Here is a 23,588-nt window from a genome sequence, read left to right as displayed (position 1 = left end):
CTTTTTCAGTATAAAAAATGGACTCAATCATTTAGAGGGGGAAAATTTATTTTCTCAAGCATTCGTGTATCTTGGGAATAACCATACTTAAATGCACAATGACAAGCATTTTTGCAGTACTCGATTTAGCTTGATAAAGTTAACATAATTAAAACGTTAATATCCTGTTAGTCTTCTTTCCTGTCTACTTAGCACAGATTAAAAAAAATCACTCTGTGTTTCCTTACAATTTTATATTTGTACACCCAATCTAGAAACATTTTTGTCATTATCCTTATAACTGATTCATTGCATTATTTTCCAGTAAAAACAAAACATCGTTTAATTCTGGTTTATGTCTACACAACTATGCATACACTGATTTAATCACTTTTTTGGGTGCCATCCCAGGTGACAAAATTTCTTTGAAGTAGTCTATCAGAGATAAAAATAAATAAATAAATAAATAAATAAATAAATAAATAAATAAGAAAAGAAAACGTATTCTCAGAGTCTACTCATGCAAAGATGTTTATGTGTTGAACTATATAAGTGAGGAAATTAATATGCTAGAAAATGATGGTGTTATGGGGAAAAAGAAAGAAAAATTAGGATAAAGAGGATAAGGAGTATTTTGGCTGAGTATTTAGGCAAATATTTGGGATTTTTAAATAGGGCAGTGGCTGAGAAGGTACGATTTGAGCAAAAACGTTCAGAGATGGCTGAGAGGTAGATGTAGATTACAAGTAGATGAAATAAAAACCTGAAGTCAAAAGTATGCCTAGATTCTTTAAGAAACAGCAAGACCATACTGACTGCAGAGGAGCAAACCAAGGAAAAGTAAAAAGAGAAACATCCAGACAGGGGGTGTGAAGCCAGCTCATGTGAGGATTTAGCCATCATTTAGATTTTTGACATTTACACTAAGTTATGCAAGATTACAGAAATGGAATGTCATCATGTTGTTTCTATTTAAAAGAATGACTCCATCCTCAGTATGAAGAACAAACTTTAGTTATTAAAGCAGGATCTTGTTCCAGCCATCCCAGTTCGAGATTATGGAGTATGGACCATGGTGTTGTCAGCAGAGGCAATGAAAAATGCTCAGGTACTGCATATAGTATAAAGGTAGAACCAATATTATTTTCCCACAATGGGTTGAGTATGGGGTTTAAGGTGTCAGGTGTATATGAAAGCCAGAGTCATATAGGAATCCACTATTTTTGGCCTAATGAAGGTATTAACAGGGAGAGGAAAGGGTGAGGTTGGCAAGAGACTAAGAGAAAATCAAGAATTTAATGCTGAACATATCACATTTAATGACTTATTCAGTTTGAGTTTGGAGTTTGGGAAAGAGAAGAGTGGAGATATATATCTTGGATTTATTCATTTTTTTGCATACAGTAAGTTTTAAAAGTTTTTGGGCAGAAAGAGATTACCAAAATAGTAAGTATAGATACTTACTCTATAGAAGAGAGAAAATAAGAACTGAGTTCTGATGCACTTCAACATTAACTTTCATGAATAATAGGAGGAAGCAGCAAAGGAGGTACAGTAAGAGAGGAGGATGTGAGGTCCAAACACCCCGGTGAAGGAAATATATCAAAAAGGAATAATATGTTGTTTCAAATGCTAATAAACATTTACAGTAAGCAGGATTTGGATTAAGATGTCTTCCTGTCACCTTATATATGGGGAAGATGCACTGATGCATATGAATTTCTAAATCTCAGCCTCTTTGGGAAAATTAATATTCTCTAAAACTATAGTTTTGTTGATTCTTCACAGTCTAAACAGAGCTTTTGAATTATTGCTGCTTTTCTTCTGTGATAGATATCTACAAGGCTTAGTTTGAAACTATGGGCTTAAAAAGGAAGAGGGACAGAGACAGAGAGGGAAAGAAAAATTGTTCCTGCAGTGAAAAATGTCTACTATTCTCAAGCATGAGTAATTGAACCACTCATAAACTATTTGGTTAGTTCAATGACCAGCCTCTGTTGGAATAAGAAATATCTTAGATGCTGATGGTAAATGGGAAATCAAAATTAAGAATAACTGACCTCAGGGAGTATACTAACAAAGGAGGTAGATATTAAGCAAAGGATAGGCAAAGATGCTTTAAATATACAATAGTTTATAGACATGTGCAACTATTTGAGTACAAAACAATATAGGCTTGAAATTTTCTCAACACTAACATAATCTATCCTAAAATATTGACTATAAAACAGTAAACTTCAAGATCAGGGATAATTAGCCTTGAGATTGTGGACAGGCTTCAAATGATTCAAGTCTCTGAAATTGCATGCAAAATCTTATGAGTGTGTGAATAAGCAATTCCCCCTGAGGATTAGGCTGATAGCTATCATCTATTGCCAAACAGTCCTTTGACCCCAAAAGTTTATGAACAATACTCCAGATGAATACTAAAATGCTATTTCAAACATCCTGCAGTTTCTAAATAGCCAGATGTTTGGAGGCATGAGGATACATATATGGATGATTGACTAAATTTCAGTTTCATATACATGTTTTGACAGCAAGTACTCTGTGTAAAAAATGCAAATTAGCTCATTAGTTTGGAGATAAAGCAATTAATGCTGGAATATGACCAGGCATTAAGATTCAAAGGATGGAATGAGGATTAAAATCTTCCTTACTTGAAGGTTGATAGGTTTTCCTTAACATTTGTAGGGGACCTAAGCCAAAAGAATAAAAACTTCAGTAGGATTTAATTAATTACATTCTTTCTTACAACTTTATGTTAAATCTTAAAATATTTATAATCATACATGGAAATTGTATAATAGAGTATAGGGGTATAGAGCAGAAAAAAACTCGAGGTCCCACCCTACCCCTATTTTACCAATGGGGAAACAGGGTCTCCATTAATTTATTTATCCACAAACATTTATTACGTGCCTGCTGTATAAAGTCACTGTGCTCAAAGAGATAATGAAAGCCAAGAGGCAAAGTATGGCTTTGAGTTCCCTTCTAATATCAGTAGATGGAGATTTCCCCCTTGATTACTTTTTAATGTTATGATTTATAAAGAACTGTTTTTTGACAAGGGGAACAGAAAATGTCTTGTCTGTTCAGTATGCCTTGTTGATTGAACATCTGAGACATTTCTTAAACTTCAGAGTCTCCCATTCTTTCCTTAAAAGTATAAATACATTTCCCCTAATAAAATATTATAATATTTCCACTCTTTATGAAAACTTAGGCTTTAAAAAATTTTTAATGAGTTTTTTTCACACACTCATTTGATGATCTTTGTTGTTTGGATTCTTTAGTTTATTATGGTTCAGAATGAGTCACAGTTGGTGCAAAAGAACTAAGGGACCTGAGTATTAGCACCTATCACAAGAGCTGGCCTGGGGCACTTAGGTGGCTCAACTGGTTAAACGTCTGGCTTTGGCTCAGGTCATGATCTCACATTTTGTGGGTTCAAGCCCCACATAGGGCTCTGTGCTGACAGCTCAGAGCCTGGAGCCTGCTTCACATTCTGTGTCTCTCTCTGTCCCTCTCCCACTCACACTCTGTCTCTCTCTCACTCTTTCAAAAATACATAAACATTTAAAAAATCAAAAAAAAAAAGAAAGAGCTGGCCTATAAATTTTCCTCCACAATCATTTATTTATTATGTATAAAATGGCAGATTCTTCATTAGTTATGCACTTAGAACATATTAAATTAGCAATATTTTTATTGTTAATGAATGATGATCTTAACTCATAATGTAAAAATAAAACATAACCTGAGGTACATGGGACATTAATTTAGAAGGGTGGTTATGAGAGAGTAAGCCCTGTCTCTCACACCCTCACCATCCTGACAGAGGGCTTGACTGATCTCTCAGGATTCTCAGGATCATCTTCCACAGAAACTTCCACATAGCAATCAGTTAAACCTCATGATTAAACTTAAAAATAAACTTCAAAAATTATAAAAAACTGAGAAAAACCAAGTGATTATATTTCTATTTTTTACTGAGAAGGCCACTTGATAACATGGGCAATTTGCAAGGACAATAAGTTGTTACAGAGCAAGAATACAGTTAGCACACAGTGCCTACTACTCTAATGTAGTCCTTGTGTTTTAATATCCCAAAGTCTAATTCAGGCAAAAAACTCATATGTTAATATTTTCTGACATAAAACAGACCAAAATAGCACATATTATCAGGTCTGTATAGGTTGAATCCATTTCATTTTCAATTATCTGAAAGTAGTATACATTTTTAAACATTTTCAGACAGAAACATAATCTAATAAAATAATAAATAATAATATGTCTCAAATGTCTTATGCACAAGCATTTAAATCATTTTGTCAATGCACTAAAAACAACTACATTCTAACTATAACTATGTTTAATAGCTTAGGGATAACTTAAATACTGAAAGCCTTTTTGTGTATCACTGAGAGTTCCAGAAATTCACACATAAACTCATCAGGGAAACAGATGAGTACATACAGGTCAAGGAACTGACTTTCTAAAGGATTCATAGTGAGAAGCCTGGCCTCTTGGCTGCTGTATTTTCCTTGATGTTAAATCTCTAGAAATTCTTGCAATGGGATTCAGTTTGATAAAGAAACAAATTGACTAGTGCTTTAATTATGAGTGATATGTAAAGAAACATTTCAAAAACATAAGAATAATCTTCCACATTTTGGTAACTGACAATAAAGGGAGACATAAATTTCATTTTTTGTGTAGTCTGTTTTGCAAAAACAAATCCTTCCACTGTGTACTAAGTTACTCACAGCAGTATGTTCAGAATATTATGCAGAACATTATGTAGATATCTGTTACAGAAAAAAAGCTTCTGAAGAATTTATAAGTATTGAGAACTCTTTTAGCTCTCTGATTGACATTTTAAATTTATGAATGATCTTGTTCATACGATATCATTAACCTGTTTCAGTTGTTTCTGGAGATTCTATTTGACCACCATATCCTAGAAAGAAAAACTCAGATGTATTTTTCCAAGATCAAAATCAAAGCCTAAAAGTATTATCTGTGAAAGGTTTTACAAATTGCAAATTACCAACTAGATAAATACTTTGGTTTTTAGTTATTAACCGATAGCATTTATAATTATCATGAGTCTATCAATGATTAAGACATTTAAGGGTGAAATGCTAACCTATTTGAGAAAAAAACCCAACATAGTAGTATATGTAAGTTTATACTGTCAACATGTTAAGTTATGACTTAAGTGTTTTACTCCTGTTTAATTTCCAAGGATTATAATGGAAGAATAAAATAATAGGAGTTAAAGAAAATATAACAGTGTTTTGTGTGTTTTTTTAGGGTCAGGGAGAGAATCAGCCATAATTGTGCCTCAATGTGAAGGTGGCAAAGTTTATTGTTATTTTTTTTGAATATTTGTAGTTCCTCTTCTGTACTCTTTATGACTGGAAATTTGGGACACACTAAAACATGATATGAAATATCAACTTAATACAATTAAGATTTTCTCAGTCTTAAAGCCTCATCCTTCACATATCAGTAGCTCTATATTTAGTGAAAGGAAACTGTACAAATAAATAGTAAAATAACTGTATAAAGATTAGGTGGAGTAACCCCGTCCCTTGATTCTTACATAATTCGGTGTTTGTATGTGTATGTATGTGTAATATTTTTAAATTGTTGGAAAGGAAACATTATGCCTTGGGCCTGAGCCATGGATAAAGGGCCGCTTCAGTAGTCCTCCCTTACCTGTTGTTTTGCTTTTCGTGGTTTCAGTTACCTGCAGTCAACCATGGTGGGAGATGATCATCCTTTGACAAATAGTCAGAAAGAAAGTATAGTAGCCCAACGCTACATCAGAATGCCTGTGTCATTCACCTCACTTCATCTCATCACGTAGGCATTTTATCATTTCACATCGATGCAAGAAGGGTGAGTGCAGTACAGTAAGATATTTTGAGAGAGAGAGGTCACATTCGTATACTTTTATTACAGAATATTGTTATAACTGCTCTACTTTATTATTTATTATTATCAAACTCTTACTTTACTTAATTTATAAATTAAACTTTATCATAGGTATTATATGTATAAGAAAAAACATAATGCATATATAGGTTTTGGTACTATTTGTAGTATCAGGTATATGGAGGGGCATCTTGGAACACGCCCCCACCCCCTTACACAAGGGGAACTACTGTATTTCCTGTCTAGAATGGAATCTTTTTTCTCAATAACAGCAAAGATTAAAAAACAAAGTCCTCTTTGGATGCGTGAAAATAAAATCCTGGGAGAAATACCATGATAAGAATAGTAAGTCTTTAGTTTCCAAGTATTTAAAAATGAATGCTATCTAAATAATAGCTGACTCTTCCTAACTTTTATTAAATATTTATTACTATGCAACTATAGTCTTGCAGTTTCAGAGAATATACAATTTATTTGGCACTGTACCTGAATCTTCTGATTTTTTAAAATCTATCCTATCAAAATGAAAAATGTTACTTTATTTTTTCTTAAAGTTTATTTATTTTTTTTGGGGGGGGGGCTTGGGGGGAGGGGCAGAGAGTGAGACAGCATGGAGCCTGACATGGGGTTTGAACTCTAGAACTGCAAGATCATGACCTGAGCCGAAATCAAGAGTTGGACGCTGAACTGACTGAGCCACTAGATGCCCTGAAAAATCTTACTTTAAATAAGGCATGCTCACTTAAGTATTTAACTAACTTTTAAGTTGAGGAAACTGCAGTGAAAGAAATATAGATTTTTCTTTATTCTCATGAGCAATTAATTCCTGTTACTGGAGGAATATTGAAATCTAATCACCAAAAATATACATACAAAACAAACCAAGAACAGCAACATAAATAAAATGCAGCAATTTTTTCCTGTGAACTCCAAACCAAAAATTGATAAATTATTAAATTCCAGGGAAAACAATATGCGGTATTCACATTTTCATTCAGTTCTAAAGCTTAACTGATGTTACCGACTTTAGTATGTTTAGAAAATCATATGGTGGGTTTTTATTACCTTTTATTTTTGTGTTATATATGCTCCTTTAAATTTTTTGTTATAAAATAGGTGTAAACTAATTTAATTTAGAATTGTAAAGTTGCTCATGACATAGTGATCTAACAGAAATTATGAAGTGTTAGAAGAAACCATGGGACAGAGCCTTTCCACTGGAAGAATTACCATTTTTGCCACTCAGATCTAGTTTTAATGTTAGAAATGAATCATTTTTTAACTCCTATAGCTCCTTCCTGTGATGGTGATTGGAGATGGATAAAGAGCCTTTTGGGAATATCTTACATAGAGTGTAGTTCAGTGCCTTTTCTCAGTACCATGAATTTCCATGGCAATGTAACATCTCTGAACATTATATTCTAGATTCTTGACAACTCTTATATTCTTTTCTAAGGAGGGCACTTGTGATGAGCATTGGGTATTATGCGTAAGTGACTTATCACTAAATTCTACTCCTGCAGCCAATATTACACTATATGTTAACCAGAATTTAAAGAAAAAATTGAAACATACGTACGTACATACATACATAAAATTTGGGATGCAGTTTTGCATAAAATTTTTAGAAATGATAGAAATAGTACATAATAGTACTCTAGTCGTGTTATAAAAAGTCTTTATTTTCTAATCGGGGGGTACTGAGTCTAGGAACTTGCGTGCATTACATGAGAAGGACTAAACAATATTTTTAGAATCGGATAGAAGATTAATCCTAAATTTCCCTGTTTCTCATCCCTGTGCTGCATCCACTACATCATGCCATCATGCTGAATTCTACTCAGTGATGAATTAAAGTAATTATTATTTTAAGTAGAAGATGCTTTTTATAGAAGTAAATATCAGATAAACAAGTAGTGACTACGTAATCCTCTTTGAAAGTGTTTATTTAAGGTTGTTTTTGAGAGAGGGATTAAGAACGAGTGGGGGAAGGGCAGTGAGAGCGGGGGACAGATAATCCAAAGCAGGTTCCAGCGCTGTCAGCACAGAGCTTACACAAGGTTCAAACTCACAAACCATGAGATCGTGACCTGAGCCAAAGTTGGACACTTAACCTACTGAGCCATCTAGGCATCCTGTGACTTTTCAATTCTTATTGTGATGCCATCAAATAGGTAAAGGAAATAGGAATGGAACATTGATTTTCCCATTCATGCATTCATTTATTTATTCACAAGGAAAGCCACTAGAATTATTTTTAATCTTATAAGAACACTAGGTTGAAAGACTGAGTTGAAGATGGCTAAGTTTTATGTATTTGACAATGAATAACTGCAGGGCTCCCAGGTAAATTTCCAATGGCCCTGTGAAGCAATATGTTTTTTTGTTTTTTTTTTTTAATTCAAATATTGGTATTTCTACCTGGTTCATTTACAAGAATTTCAAAATGTCAAAAAGTCAAAGCTTAGTCCTGAGTTGGCTCTTAATATTAATAAGAATATTCTCAAGTGCTAAACCTAAGGAATTGTAGTGAACTTCCATATACCATATAAAATATGCAGAAACACTATATACACATATGCATATACTTGTACGTACACATACACACACACACACAAACACTGGGGCATATTAGAATCAATCGAGAGGAGTATTATTCTACTTAATTTGTATGTTTTTCACTATCCCTATTACTTGTCACCTCCTCCATTTATAGAGCTATCTAGATGTATAGGATGAGGATTTAAGGCTAAGTAAATTTTAGCTGCATTAAGTTCACATTATCATTTTCATTACTGACACATCCTTACAAGGTTTTCAGTTGGAATTTATCAACCAAGCGTTTTTTGTTTGCTTGCTTGTTTGTTTATTCTTTTCAGATTCTTTAGATTACTTTTCACATAAAATATGTTTTCAGGAAGGTAGCTAAGTCTACTGTCAGTGATTATGTATTCTTATAATAATAGCAAACCATTAAAAGGTTGATTCAAGCTGATGCTCCATTTCTATTTGTTATTTATTAATATGGCAAGGATATGCAAAAAAATCATCAAGGAAAATTCAGTACATTATGATAAATAATAGTACGTGTTAAAACCAAACAGGAATCAACCTGAAGCTATGTTCAAAATGCATATACTTAAGTATAAAATTGATACAAGAATATGTTAAGATCTTAAATATTTAAATAGAGTTGCTATTTTATTCAAAATAATTAACAAAGGTCCAAAGTCATTATAGATAATTTATTAAGCTGTCTCAAACTCACCTACCCAATTATTTAGAAATTTTTCTCTTTTTGTATTTTTTAATATTTATTTATTTTTGAGACAGAGAGCACAAGTGTGGGATCATGACCTGAGCCAAAGTCAGACACTTAACCTACTGAGCCACATAGGTGCTACATATCCCCTTTTAACAATTAAAAATTGGTATCCATCTATGAACAGAAGTGTCTATGTGGAAATTGTGGAATTCTGTGCCATATGTGAAGGCACCTGGATGGAGTTTTGCACACCTGTGCATCAGGTGGTATACTGGTCTCGGGATGGGCTGTCGAACCATCCAGAGCCTGTGAACTGGCCTCAGCTTCTCTCTGCCATGGTTGGGGAACAGTTGGATATTGCTGACTTGAGAAGGCACCCACAGGAAAGAGCATTTGTGCATGCCAAAGACACTCCAGCACTCCACAAGAAAAAAACAAAATTGAATTTGGACACACTGGAGAGTGTAAGAAGGACTTTGCAAGTTCTGCCTCTCTCTCAAGGTAGTACAGCGTAAAGCTGAACTAGCCTGCTGTGACCGCTACCATGAGGGAAACGGGGCACACATATCTCTATCTGCAGATAACATTGTATTATATACAGAACACCTTAATGATGCCACCAAAAACTCAGAACTAATAAACAAATTCAGTAGAGTTGTGGAATACAAAATCAATATACAAAATCAGTTGCTTTTCTATACAATAATGACAAACTAACAAAAAGAGAAATTAAAAAAAAACAATCCTATATAAAATTGCAACCAAAAAATACCTAGTGATAAATTTAACCAAGAACATGAAGGATCTGTGTACTGAAAACTTCAGTGATGAAAGAAATTGGAGATGACACAAATCAAAGGAAAGATAGTCTGTGTTCATGGACATCATTAAAATAGTTAAAATGTCCATACTTTCTAAAGAACCTACAGACTCAATGCAATTTCTATAAAAAATCCAAAGATATTTTTCAGAAAAATAGAAAAACATCCTAAAATTGGTAGGGAATCACAAAAGACCCCAACAGCCAAAGCAATCTTGAGAAAGAGCAAAGCTAGAAGCATCATACTTCCTGATTTCAAACTACATTACAAAGCTGTAGTAAGTAAAATGGTATGGTACTGGTATAAAAGCAGAGGCATAGGTCAATGGAACAGAATACAGAGCCCAGAATTAAACCCATGCATATGTGATCAATTCATTTATGAAAGGAACCAAGAATATACAATGAGGAATCAAGAGTCTCTTTAATAAATAGTGCTGGGAGAGTGGGGTAATCACATGCAGGAAACTGAAACTAGACTCCGAGTTCACATCACTCATAAAAATTAACTTGAGAAGGTTTAAAGACTTAATCATAAGACTTGAAACTGTAAAACTTTAGAAGAAAACAGGGAAATGCTCTTTGACGTTGGTCTTGGCAATTTTTTTTTAATATGGCACCAAAAAAGCAAATATCAAAAAGTGGGACTATATCAAACTAAAATCTTCTCATAGCAGAAGAAGCAAAAATCAAAATGAAAAGGCAATGTATAGCATGTGAGAAAATATTTGCAAACCATATAGTAATTGTGGGATTAATAACCAAAATGTTTCTCCTCCATTTGCCCTCTTTCTGTCTCTTTAAATAGATAAACATTAAAAAAAATCCAAAATGCTTAAAGAACTCATACAACTCAATATCAAAAAACAAATAAAAAAACAAAACAACCTAATTTAAAAATGAGCAGAGGAACTGAATAGACATTTTCTAAAGAAGAAATCCAAATGGGCAACAGGTACATGGAAAGATGCCCAACATCACTAATCATCAGGGAAATAAAAACCACAATGATATATCACCTCATACCTGTTAGAATGGCTATCATCAAAAAGACAAGAGATGTACAGAAAAGGAAACCCTCAGGCACTGTTGGTGAGAATATAAATATGTTCAGCCAATATGGAAAACATTATGGATGTTTCTCTAAAAAGTAAAAATAGGATTACCATATGATCCTATGATCTCACTTCTGGGTATATATTCAAAGGAAATGAAAACACAGTAGCAAAAAGCTATCTGCACTCTCATGTTGTTGTTGTTTTTACATTAGCCAAGATATAGAATATTTACATTATTTATATTTGCCAAGATATAGAATTATTAAAATAGCTAACAATTTACATTAGCCAAGATAAAAAAAAAAACTATGTCATCAATGGATGAATGGATAAAAAGATACAGTTTGTGTATATTATATATATAATGTATAGCTTAAATTACTATTATATATATTTAGCCATTAAAGGAAGGAAATCCTGCCATTTGTGACAACATGGATGAACCTTGAGGGAATTATGCTAGGTGAGATAAGTCAGAGAAAGAAAGATAAATGCTGTATTATATCACTTATACATAGAATCTAAAAAGCCATTATCATAGAAACAGACAGTAGAATAGTGGTTCCCAGGGCCTGAGGTGTGGGGGAATTGGGGAGATAATACTGAAAGGGTACAAACTGGTAATTAGAAGATGAATAAGTTCTAGAGATCTAATGGGCACACTGTGATTATAGTCAGCAATACTGTACTATGTACTTCAAAACTGCAATGAGAGTAGATATTAAATGTTCCCACTAAGAAAAAGAAATGATAGTTATATGAGTTGATAGAAGTGTTAATGCTATAGTGGTAATCTAATTGCAATATGTATAAATGTATAAAACCAACAAGTTGTATACCTTAAACTTACACAATGTAGTACACCATTTATATATCAATAAAAAATAAAATAAAATAAAATAAAATCTCTTTTTTTTCCCACAAATCTACTAACGGCATATAAGAATAGCAAAAAATTTCCACCAACCTGAAATGTGGGGGAAAAACTACAGAAATTTAAAGTAGAATATACTAGTATGAACATAAAATACAAAAGCCACATTTATGTATAGCCATTAATACGTTTCCACTAACTTTCCCTTGCTTCATTATTTTTGTTGCCTCTGGAAATTCAAAGTTCACATCTACAATAGCAGTACATGTATAAATTACTATAAAACTGAGGCAACTATGTGGGACAAAGACCAGTCCTAGACAAAGCTATAAAAGTTTAAAAATGTTGATTCTGGTGTCCTTCTCTCCTCCCTCTCTGCCACCTCAGTTCTTCTATTCCACATCTGTCCCTTCTACTCCTTAAAAACCAAATAAAATTAAAACAAAACAAAACAAAATGTCCTTTTATGACTTCAACAACTGAAAAGCAGGTAGGGTCATTTTTTCTTCTTTATCATTGGATATCTGTGTTAGAAATCTACCATTTTATATTAATAGAAATACATAACGCAAAATGCCTATTAACATTAACCTAGAATTAGTATTCAGATTTAAATCTAAGAAAAACTTTAATTGAACTTTCTTCTGACTTTCAAACCATTCTATTATAGGTGAGGTATTTTACTGTTGTAAATGCAAATGTTTGTTCTGTATTGTACATGAAAGGTCAAAGCAATTTTATATCTGCTTCTACAAAATATTTTAATTCAAAGAAATCCTTTGATTAATATTTTATTGGAAGAGATTTATTTCCTAAATTTTATTTTTTGGAACATTGTCCTTTCAAGTTTAACTGGCTCTGAGAAATTGTATTCTTTGACTTCTCCTGAAACATGATCATGTGGTTATCAACATGATCATAAAACCCAAAGAGAGTGCTGGTAGACCTCAGATGAGCATCCAGATTTACATGTGCTTATCAGTTTTGAATTAAACAGCCAATGTTTTATCAGTTCTTAGCATAAACCCATTATATTGTGCTTTGCTGTATTTGGGTGTCTATTCCTTACTAGATATGCTCTTTTCACATTTTTTTAAAGTTTATTTATTTTTGAGAGTGAGAGAGCGTGAGTAGGGAGAGGCAGAGAGAGAGGGAGAGAGAGAATTCCAAGTAGATTCCGTGCCGTCAGCATAGAGCCTGACATGGAGCTTGATCTCATGAACTGTGAGATCATGATCTGAGCTGAAATCAAAAGTCAGACATTTAATTGACTGAGCAACCCCCGTGCCCCTAGATATGCTCTTAGATTGTAAAGAAGTAATAAATAATTTGATTTTGAATGAGCATACCTGACATGGTAAATTTTTAATAAAGTGCTATGATTTTTAATACACATTTGTGATTGGTATAAAAAATTACTAAGTAAACAGTTATGATGGTTCCGTTTCTGTGTGAAGTGCTGAATGTTTGGAAATTAAATGCATCAACAATTCAAGGAAATGAGTAACATAATCAGAAAAAGGGTAAACAATGATGATGAGTGACACCCACTAAAGTACCTCCAAAGTTGCATCACCATGTCTATATTGCAAATTAGTAAATTGAGGCTTATTCAGGTATTTCCAAAGGATAAATCTTAATCTGTGTTAAAGTTAGTATGTGATACTGATTATTAGTATCGTGATCACAATCATAGTTGTCATGAAAATGGTGATAATGCTAGCTACTATTTACTGAGAGTTATTATCTCTGATAGTTTTTATGTCTGAGAAGAGTACTGAGAAGTTTATACACAGTATCTCATATTACTCCAACAAACCATAGAAGTAGGTACACATATCAGGAAAACAGTCAAATAGAGTGTGATTTCAAACTTCTGTATATGAGAAAGTCACTGGGTAGCAGCTTTTAAGCTTATTTCTTAAGCTTATTTTTGCAACCAAGACAACTATGCAGAATGCATAAAACACGAAAGGAATAAAGTATAGCTCAAGGATACAGAAAGCATATTGGTGGTTTCCCGAGATCAGGGATTAAGGTAGGCAAAATGGGTGAAGGGGGTCAAAAGGCACAAAATTCCAGTTATAATATAAGGAAGTCATATGTGTATAATGTACAGCATGGTGATTGTAGTTAATCATACTGTATTACATACCTGAAGGTTGCTAAGAAAGTAAATCTTAAAAGTCCCCATCACAAGAAAAAAAATTGCCTTGTAATTATGTATGTTGAAGGATGTTAACTAGATTTATTGTGGTGATCATTTTGCAGTATATATATATTGAATCCATGTTTACATCTGAAACTAATATTAGTTATATGTCAATTATATCTCAATGAAAACAAACAAAAACCAATGGAAATCAATGAAATAAGCCATGTTAAAGTGTGTTAAGATCTCAGATGAAAGGCAAGTAAAAAACAAAACAAAACAAAAAAAAAAAAAAGAAAGAAAAGAAAGAAAAGCAAGCATAGTGAAATGAGTCCTAAATTCAGACCCATATTTTCACTTGCCTGGTAGAGGCACAGAGGACTTATAGAAAGCTGTGACTTAATCATAGGCTCTGTTGCAAAACCATTCAATCCTCTGCAGGAATATCCACAGACTGTACCAGCCCCCATACACAATGACTGGCATTTCACCAAAAATTACCTAAAATTTTTGGTTAGGGATTTTGCTAGAAAAGAGTATCAAATAGTATAAAACCAAATTAAAAAGCAGATAATGGAAACTGACTCATAACTGTTACTGCCATGCAAGGTAACAATCATGATTATTATGATAATAACTATGATTAATATATTAAGGATAGCAGAGAAAAGTTGAGAATCTTACCAAAAAACTTAAATCTACTAAAAAAGGGGCATTTTACATTGAACTTAAAAGGAATAACTAAACTTAAGTATTACATACATGGGACTAAAGAGCAGAATAGACACAACAGAGCAGAACAAAGGATTAGTAAACTGGAAGTTATGTCACAAAATGCTGAGAGTAAAACATTAAGATGAAAACAAGATTATAAATACAGGAAAATGTGTAAGACCATTATAGAATATGATATAAAGTATAGTTATAGGGGCACCTGGGTGGCTCAGTCAGTTAAGTGTCTGACTCTTGATTTTGACTCAGGTCATGATCTCACGGTTCATGAGTTTGAGTCCTCCATCAGGCTCTGTGCTGAGCATAGAACCTGCTTGAGATCTCTCCCTCATTCTTTCTCTCTCTCTATTCTTTCTCTCTGCCTCTCCCCCACTCACGCTTTCTCTCTCTCTCTCAAAAATAAATAAAAAACATAAAAAAAAGAAAAGTACAATATATATGTAATTCAAGTTATAGAAGGCAAGACCTGGGCAGAGAATTTTTTAGAACTCTTGAAAGAGATCAGTCTACATATGCAAACAGTTCTATAAAGCCCAAGCATGATAAAGACAAACAAAAGCACATTGAGTACGACCTAGCAAACTGCTGAAAATCAAAGATGAACACAAAATATTAATAACTGCCATATGGAAAAAATACACTTTCTTTTTAAAGGAGAAGTTAAGGGGCACCTGGGTTGCTCAGTCAGTTAAGTGTCCAATTTCAGCACAGGTCATGATCTCACAGCTTGTGAGTTGGAGCCCCATGTAGGGCTCTGTGCTGACAGCTCAGAGTCCGGAGCCTGCCTCAGATTCTCTCTCTTTGCCCCTCCCCCACTCATGCTCTGTCTCTCTCTGTCTCTCAAAAATAAATAAACATTAAAGAAATAATAATAACAAAAGAAAGGAGAAATGAAGAGTATTGATTTCACAAAAGAAACCATGCAAGCATAAAAACAAAAGAATGAAAGCTTTTAGTGTTGAAATAAAATAAATGACATCCTAGATTCTGCAGCCATTGAAAATATTTTTTAGGGGTATCTAGGAGGCTCAGCTGATTGAATGTGTGACTCTTGACTTTGACTCAGGTCATGATCTCATGGTTCATGGGTTCAAGCCCTGCTTCATGCTCTGCTTGTGATTCTCTCTCTCTCTCTCTCTCTCTCTCTCCCTCTCTCTCTGCCCCTCCCCTGCTCATGCTCATTCTCTCTCTCTCTTGAAATAAAGAAATATTAAAAAAAAATTTTTTTTAATTTAGTAAATGGAAACTGAGATATTTTCTGACAGAGGCTTGGACTAAAATAAAGACTAAAGTAAACCAAGGTATATGATATTAAATGAATGACACCATTACCAGAAAAAATAAATAGGATCAGAAAACATTGTGCTGGTAAACATTAAGAATATACAATCTTTAAAACCATAACCTTTGGAGATTAAAATGTAAACAAAATTAAATTATTCAAGTCAATGGAAAAATGTGGACTAGGAAAAATAGAGGTTAAGTTGTGTAGGGATCCTGCATTTTCTTGGAAGTAGTAAAAGTGCACATCTAAAACAAAATATAAAAGCTGAAAATGTGTAAGAAACTAACTGAAAATGATAGATGCACATAAAAATTGTAAAATACATAATAAATAAACTAATATTTTATGCATTCAATAATATGTATGATGATATATAATATATAACATGCAATATAATGTATATCAAAATTTAGATCATATAGGATCATATGATCATATATTATTGCTTTATTTAGAATATGATTTATAATAATATAATATATATATAATTTATAATATGATTTATAGACCTATATTTAGATTACAAAAGAAGGCTTTTAAAAGATAAACACTATAAAATCTTTAAATATATTTCATATATTATACATAATATATTATGCATAATACATAATATGTAATATATTGCATATTGTCATGTCACATTATATATTGCATATTATATGTAATATATGTTATAGGCAATATATTATATAGACCATAATATTCAATACATTTAAAATATTTTGGTGTTTATATTTTAAAGGTTTTTTTAAGTTTATTTATTTATTTTGACAGAGAGAAAGCAGAAGCAGGGGAGGGGCAGAGAGAGAAGGAGAGAGAGAATTCCAAGCAGGCTTAGCACTGTCAGCACAGAGTCCCATGTGGGACTCAATCTCATGAACTCTGAGATCATGACCTGAGCTGAAATTAAGAGTTGGATGCTTAACCAACTGACCCACCCAGGTACCCCAGTGTTTATCTTTTAAAAACTTATATTGCCAATTACATTTAGTTTATGAGTGATTAGGAATTAAATTTTTTTTATGGTGTGGTAGATGTCAAGAATCCCTCATCATACTAGGGTAGGAAGAGATTTCTTAAACTGGACACAGAAAGCACTAACCAAAATGAAATAAAGATTGATGAATTCGGTTTCATTATAATTAAGTATATATTCCTCAAAGTATAAAATATATATATAAATATATGAGTTACATATATTTATATATAAAAAAATCTTGCATATATGTGTGTGTGTATACATATGTATACATGTAGACACACGCACATATATGCATGTGAAGAACCTACAGAGATCAATTTTAAAAAGCCACAAATTCAGGGCACCTGGGTGGCTCATCTCATTCAGCTGAACATCCAACTCTTGATTTCGGCTCAGGTCATGATTCTAGGGTCGTGGATCAAGCTCTGAGTCAGGCTCCATGCCCGAGATTTTCTCTCCCTCACTCTCTCTGTCCCTCCTGGCTCTTGCACATGCACACATGTTCTCTCTCTAAAAAAAAAAACAATTTAAAAAATAACTAAAAATAAAATAAAATAAAATAAAATAAAATAAAAAGCCAGAAAATTAATCAAATCTTTGAATAGAGACTCCGAAAAAAATATCCAGATGACAAATAAGCTTATGGAAATTTTCTCAACATCATTAGTTTTCTGAAAAGTACAAAAAGAAACAACTTTTTTAAAAGTTTATTTTTATTTATTTTGAGAGAGAGAGAGAGAGCAAGCAGGGGAGGGATAGAGAGAGAGGGAGACAGAAACCCAAGCAGGCTCACCATTGTCAGCACAGAGTCCATTATGGGTGGGGCTCGAACTTACATGATCATGAGATCATGACCTGAGCCAAAATCAGGAGTAAGATGCATGATCCACGCAGGTGACCCCCAAAAGAAACAGCTATCACCAGCCCTCCACACCAATAAAAATAGAAACAATTAGTAAAAATAATAAAATGGAAGCAAAAAGACCATCATCATTAAGAGCAAACTAATAAGGCCATATTTGACAAATATTTAAAGTAAAAATTATTAGATATTGTTGATAGAAGTATAAATAGCTGCAACCACTTGGTTTACAATTGCTAGTGTTTATAAAAGCGGAACATGTTACTACTCTGTGACTCAGTTATTGTTCCCCTAATCCTAAGCATATTTGCACCAGAAGGACATGAACAAAACACTCATAGTAGCATTATTTACAGCATCTCAAAATGAGAAAAAAAAATGCCTATTAACAATTAGAATAGACACAATATATAGACATAATACTGTAAAGCAATAAAAAGAACTATTGTTATTACATGCAATAACACTGATGAATCTTACAAAAAATCTGGAGAGATACAAACAAGCTAGATACAAAAGATTATATAAAGAGGAATTTCAATTTTATAAAGTTTTAAAACAGGAAACCAATTTATGATGTTAGAGGTTAGTTTTCTTGAAGTAATAATGACTGGAATAAAGCATGAGAGAGGTTTCTGGAAGACTGTCACTACTTCCTCATCCTCCCCACCAAGACTGTACTTTCATGGAGGTTTGGGAGTTATAAAAATTATCACACCAAAAATTCATCATCACTTCATCAGTTAATCAAAACTTCACCACTGTGCACTTCAGTACAGAATTATTTATAATTAAAAGGTAAAACAAAAAGATTGTACTTGTAATATCTATATTTGAATTATGACTAAAGTTTAGCAAGGAAACAAAGATTGAGTGGATTAGTCCAGGTGAATAAAATATGAAGGAAAGAAAATAAAAGTAGGCACCATGTAGCTATGTGTAGTTAATTTATTCACTCATGAATTCCTATATTCATTCATTAACAAATATGTTATATCCAGTACTCTAAGCATTGGGATATATCAATAACAAAAATTGTTTACTAATGGGTAGGACTATTTTTAATGAGGAAAGCAGTGAATCTTTAAAAAAATGCAGCATATTAGAAGTAAAAGTAATGGGGAGGGGTGCCTGGGTGGCTCAGTGGGTTGGGCATCTGACTTCAGCTCCGGTTGATTTTGTGGTTCACGAGTTTGAGCCCCACATCGGGCTCCATGCGGACAGCTCTGAGCCTGGAGCCTGCTTCAGATTCTGTGTCTCCCTCTCTCTCTGCCCCTCTCCCCCCCCTTCTCAAAAATAAATTTAAAAAAACATCAAAAAAAGTAATGGGGAAAAGTTATAGCAAATAAGATTATAGCAAATGTTTTCATGGGATAGAGTAATGGGATGGTGATTTAAACTTGCATGGCCAAGGTGGCCCTTGAATAAAAAGTGACATTTCAGCAACACTTGAAGGAAATGAAAGAGCAAATCATATGGTTATCTACAGGAGAAGCATTCCAGGCAGAGGGAGAAGTTGGTAACGGAGAACAGAGATGGAGGAATATCTAGTATGTATACAACTCAGAGAACATACTAACATAACCACAGAGAAGTGAATGAGAGGGAAAAAAAAATATGAGTATAGGCCAAGAGTTAGGAGTCATGTAGGGCTTTGGAAGTCATCATAAGTTCTTTAAAAGACATGAGGTACCACTGAAAGAGTTTGAGCAAAGTAGTGGATAGTTTTCGGAAGCTAATGGCAACAAGATTTGCATGTAAACTGGATGAGAATTGAGAGAAAAACAGAGAATCAAAGAAGACTTGGAAGTGTCCAATCAGAACAAATTAAAGAATGGAGTCTTCAGCTGAAAGTAAGGAGGAAGGTGATAGAAGAACTTTCAGGGAAAGATCAGATCAGTTGAGTTTGCAATGCCCATTAAACATACAAGAAGACATATCTGATAGGCATTTGGATATATACTTCGGAATTCAGAGAAGAGATTAGTGTTTGAGATACAAATTTGGGAGTGATGGAGCAGCTACATGATTTTTAAAGTCACAAGATAATGTCACAGGGATCACTATAGATAAAAAAGAAAAGAGAACTAAAAACTGAGTGCTCTGGGACCCACCAACATTAAGTTTAGTGATATATCCAAAAGAACTAACAAAGAAAGAAAAATCAGTGAGGGAAAAAAGAAAGGCCCACCCTACAAGTCAAATGGAAAAAGTTTGTTAAGGAAGAAGAAATGTTCAGCTGTGTCAAAAGCTGCCTGTAGGTGATGTCAGATGAGTTGAGAGAACCACTGAATATAGTGATGTGGTAGCTATTGTCCAGGTATATTGGAACTGTGGGCAATGATTCTAGCCAGATTACAGCATTCTTTAATGAAGTCTGGTCTCTGTTCTCAGCATTTATATTTCCCGACTTAAAACATTCATGGAATATTCTATTGTGGAAAATATGTTTAAGAGTCAGAATGAAATTCTACATTAAAAAATGTTCTTGCATTAAACGAAATACAATTAAAGAGCACATTAAAGGAGGGAAGAAAAAAAGCACTTTGACAGGCATCTTTGTGTTTGATAGCATTTGTCCTATGGGATTCATGGATATGTGAAAAAGACAGCTCAGGTTTTGGTTGATGTTTGTCAACAATTCAATGCATAACAAGGAAGTGACTCTCATCCTCCAGTTACAATGTGGATCCTTTGGAATGCCAACAAAAGTCCTTACAACAATAGGGACCAATTTTGTCCTCTGAGAAAGATTTGACACTTAGTATCCGTGTAAGTAGCCTTCTTTCTATAAGATATTACTTCCACCAGTATACTCACCCCCGATGATCATATGCCATTGACAGGACAGATTTTTGTGACCACAATCTCCAGGATGGCTATACAATGATCAAGAAATGTTCTGTTTGATCGCTAAATCATACACACTAACAAAATCGTTTTTCACTTCTTTTTGGGTTAATTAACCAAGAACCAACTAACCAACGAATAAACAAAAACATAAATAAAGTAAAAAATCCAAGAACAATCAGTGAGTGAGAATATAGCTTACATATTGATGGGTTTGCCTTAGGGGAACTGAAAAAACAATGTGTGAGGTAACTTCTAGATGAGAATATGAGTAACGATTATTCTGCCACACTGTGGTTCATTCTGCTGACTTTAGACAGTTCTTTTACTCTGGGTGTTGTGTTGCTGGTGATAAAAGATTTGAAATTAATTCTAACAGCCATGTTTCTATTATTAGTATCTTTAAATTTGTCATAAATTTCTTTGACACCTGTCAGGATAACTTGCATTTTCATAGTTAAACATACATAATTTTATGTATAATTATAATACTTTCTTTTCCATTAAGATGTCTTACAAATGAATAGAAATCTAGTTCATGAAGTATAAATGAATGGTTCCTTCTCTTCCTTCACTAAGTCCAACTGAAATAATTGAAGGAATGTAAAATAAGAGTACAGTGTGATTCAGATCAGGACATGTGTTATTAATGAGAAATTACTCTAAAACACAAAGCAGGTGGAATCAGATTAATATAGAAGGAAAGAGTGTTGAAAATCTTTCAAAGAAATACAGGTGAAAATTGAGATGACATAAAATCCAGATTCCACAGCAGAATTTTTGAATATCTATACCACCTATATTATCAAGGAATAAGGTATGGGTCTTCAATACAGTTATTACATTGCTCTGTTATGACTATTCCTGTTTTTGGTTCCCAGAATGGTTGACTTCAGTGTTTGTTTTAAGACTGAAGCCCAAGGAGAGGCACCTGGGTGGCTCAGTCGGTTAAGCATCCGACTTCAGCTCAGGTCACGATCTCATGGTTCATAGGTTCGAGCCCCACGTTGGGCTCTGTGCTGACAGTGAGGAGCCTGGAGCCTGATTCAGATTCTGTGTCTCCCTCTCTCTCTGCCCCTCCCTGCTCATGCTCTGACTCTTTATCTCAAAAATAAATAAACATTAAAAACAATTAAAAAAAAAGACTGAAGCCCAAGGAGAGTTGACTGGAGGATCTGCCAGACTGTGGAGGCTTGTGCGCCACAAGGAGAAAGGAAGCAGTGCCCCTAGGTAATATGTGAACTATTTACGAAATAAATTCTTAAACCCAGAAAGCAAGTTTTCCATATATCCAAAGGAATTATTGCCCGACCTCATGTCCACCTCTGATTTCTTCTTTCAAAGAGCCAACAAACTACAATCAGTATACATATATACATATCCACTCACTTGTTACTTTATAGAGAAGTTTTTAAGAAGCCATGACATTTACAAAAAGGAAATTATGTGATAATACAAATGAAAACTGTTCCATAGGTGAAATATAGGAAGGGGGTTAAGAGGTATAAACTTCCAGTTGTAAACAAATGGATCACGGAGATGAAAAGTACAGCAGAGGGACACCTGTCAATAATACTGTAATATTATTACAGTGGTGCCAGATGGTAACTACACTTATCGTGGTGATCACTGAGTAATGTATAGAATTGTTCAAACACTGTATTGTGCACCTGAACCTAATATAATATTTTGCATCAGCTATACTTCAACAAAAAAAATAAAGCACTCTAAAATATATTCTAGACTGGCAACAAAGCCAACATACACAATTTTTAAAAATATAATGGCTTTTTTTACAGAAGATTTCAGAGCTTAAATTATAAACTGAAATAATTTGTATTATAAAACCTAGGGATGCTACTGGCCCAAAGTTGCATTTATGCAAAATAAGAAAAGGTGCTTACTCCCCAAAGTAATCTTTTGTGTTGTGATATGTCATACAATATTATATTACTGAACTTGGGAAAATAAAAAAATGAAGGGGTCTCCCCATTTCAGCAGTGTTAGGTTACCCTGAAGAGTGTCAGCTTGAAAAGGAAAGAAGAAAAAAACAGGAGTAGGGAAAGTATAAGAACAATGCTGGTGCTAGGATTCAATGGCGAGCACACCGCTTGAATTTACCCAGAGCCACTAGTATTTTAATAAAAATAGTATGTAAACTTTGAAAATCAGTGGCCTAAGCCCCAGTTATAAATCTGGGGAAGTTGCTGCTACTATAAGACACTCATATGCAGGATCCGTTTCTATCCAGGGGAGCCAATGGTGAGAATCCAGGCCTCTGAGAAAGAAGTTGCCCAGGGAAAAGAAACCTCAAGAGATGCCCAGAGATCCAAGAGCATCTCAGAGAACACCAAGGACAACACGTGGTCACAGGTAGATCTGTGTAGCCTTTAGCTGTGCCACCAGCTAGCTGTGCTACTGTGGGTTTACTTACAAGGGGGCTTGCTTCTGCTGCTCCAAGACTTTACTGGAAGACCAAAGACCGAGTTTCCTCACACACTGCCATACAAGTTTATGTCTAACATGGTGAACAGCATTAACCTAGATGGTATGTTACTGTGCAGAGTCAATAACTGAACAACCAAAGGCACCCTGTCACAATTAATAGGTGGGAAGAAAGAACGCTAGGAGGAGACTTCATAACTTTAAATATATAAATATATTTATATATAAATATATAAATATATATATTTATATAATATATAATATTTATATATATTATAATAATATATATATTTTAATATATATATAATTTATATATATTATAATAATATATATAATAT

The sequence above is a fragment of the Lynx rufus genome, unplaced genomic scaffold, assembly GCF_022079265.1.
Source record: "Lynx rufus isolate CCGP_SWC_20201006 ecotype Redwood Valley unplaced genomic scaffold, mLynRuf1.p SCAF_15, whole genome shotgun sequence".
Lineage (NCBI taxonomy): Eukaryota > Metazoa > Chordata > Mammalia > Carnivora > Felidae > Lynx > Lynx rufus.
The sequence above is the reverse complement of the archived record's forward strand: the minus strand, read 5'-3'. Positions refer to the sequence as shown.